The sequence below is a fragment of the Polistes fuscatus genome, unplaced genomic scaffold (assembly GCF_010416935.1).
Source record: "Polistes fuscatus isolate 324 unplaced genomic scaffold, CU_Pfus_HIC Scaffold20, whole genome shotgun sequence".
Lineage (NCBI taxonomy): Eukaryota > Metazoa > Arthropoda > Insecta > Hymenoptera > Vespidae > Polistes > Polistes fuscatus.
In genome coordinates, this window is record NW_025113097.1 from 265,346 (window position 1) to 267,601 (window position 2,256).

The window sequence follows — 2,256 nt, forward strand, 5'->3', positions numbered from 1 at the left end:
GTTTAAAAAATATACTATAGTTTCAATATAAATTAAGTATACTTCATGCACATTATATTTTATTTAAAAAATTGAAAAATAATTTAAACTTACCTGTACGAAGTAGAAAGCTTCGATGATAATTTATCTGAAAGTATTGAAATTTTCATTGCTTTTTCCTAATATATTAAATTTTTATTTTTATTTATAAATCAGTTCTTCGGTAAATTACTATAATAATTGTATTGTGTTGTGCATTTTTTTTTTCATTTCGAAAGAATCTATATTCATAATCTCAAACGTGATTTTAATATCTAAATGTTACTATAAAAAGCATTTTATTTTTAAAATTTGTTGGAATTTCGCTAAAGGCATGCCATCAAATAAAAAACAAATTGCCTTTATTGTTCGTGTTTCAGGTTTTCTAATTAATCGCATAGAAATAGTCAAACGGGCAGTAAATAATCACAAAAAGTAGACTCCTAGATAAAACCAGTCAAAGATTGTCTCTCGTTTTTTATCCTTGAAATATTTTTCCTCATTGTCAGTTTGATAAAATGTTGATGATTTATGACAAGAACCACTTGTAACATTTGTTTAAACATTCCTAAACGAACTATTCGGACACGTCTACAACTAATAGGAAATTATTTATTTTTCAAACATTTTTTTTTAAAGAGACATCTATTATATTTACCCTTTCCTCATTTGCCAATCGTATGGTTTATCTTTTTAGATAATTTATCAGATTAATCTACGATCTCGTTCTAAACTAATCGTTTGTTAAGACACCTGGTTTTATACTACACGTGAAACATTTACTAATACTATATATATTTTTTGTTCTATTCTCATTTCGAATAAATATAATTAAATTATTTTCGCAACGAGATATCAAGATGGAATTTGCAAGGATCTTTATACACAATTTGTCGTTTATTTCATTTTTTTTTTTTAGGCAAGGATAACGAACTATTATATCTTCGTTAGACGTTTAATCTCAGTTTACAAAAGTTTTAATTTTTTTTTAAGAATAGTTAACAGTATTTTTGCTTGTTACAGTATTTTTTTTTGTTTATCGATAATACAATAAATTGCGATAAATCGTAGTGCGTACGAACTAACAACGAAAAACATACTGGACTTTATTAATAACAAAATCCTCAACGTCTTAATATCTTACTTTTTCTCATTTCTTCTTAAAATCAATGCGATAGAACACCAGATTAATTCGTTAATTCTTATCAATGCTGTTTTTGTTTTTTTTTTGTTTTGTTTTTGTTTTACCGTTTTACGAACTTCATTTGTTTATACAATGTGAACCGTTTTCCGTGCGTTTCGTTCCCCATATTTTTTCTTGTTCTGCTTTTACACAATTATTAATCGTACGAGATAGCCGTATTTTTGCCATTTCTCTTCCCTGTCAAGAGGTGCATTTATAAATCATGGTTTTTTTTTTTCTTTTTTATGTTTTTTTTTTTTTTCATTGTTTGTTACGACATAATAATAACTATATACAGAATTATCCTAATAATAAAAGGGTTACTTCATTAATTTCGATAATATATATATAATACAATGTTTCTCTTTCCTAGAAATGTTTTTTTACCGTTGGCAAAGCGTGTCAATAAGTGATCACCAGTTTCGAGATATCATTTATTTTCAGCTTTCTCCTTGAAAAGCGAAGAAAGCGAAAAAGAACATGATCAAATCGATTAATATCGTATACACACGTGAGTTTTTAATATATATCGTATACGAAAGTATACGTTGGTCTTCTTAATAATTCGTCAAATCCGTTAATTCGTCAAATGACTCATACAAACCCAGAAATAACTATACTGACCTGTTTGAATATCAATGAAGGCAGAATTGCGTACTTAAACTAATTGCAAGTAATGTATTCATTAACAAGAGGCTAAGAGCAGTTAATTTTATGAGATTCAAATTTGATCCCAATTGAATAAAAAATATATTCTTCGATTTAAAATGAATTTCAATATTTTCTTACATCGAACTGTTGTAAAAACTGTTGTAAATCCGGAAATATGTGTTTCTTCGTTTCATGGTCATCCAAGTGAAAGTTATTTAACCATAAGATAGAATTTTTTTTCATTGATTTAAAGATTTAAAATAATAAAATATACTTGAACAATGATGAAATGCTTGTAGAATCCGTTTTTATCTCTTTAACCATACTTTAACTACTCCCCTCTTGTAAATTTATATATAATTATATATATATACATTGTTTTTTTCTAAAACTACTAATTTTAG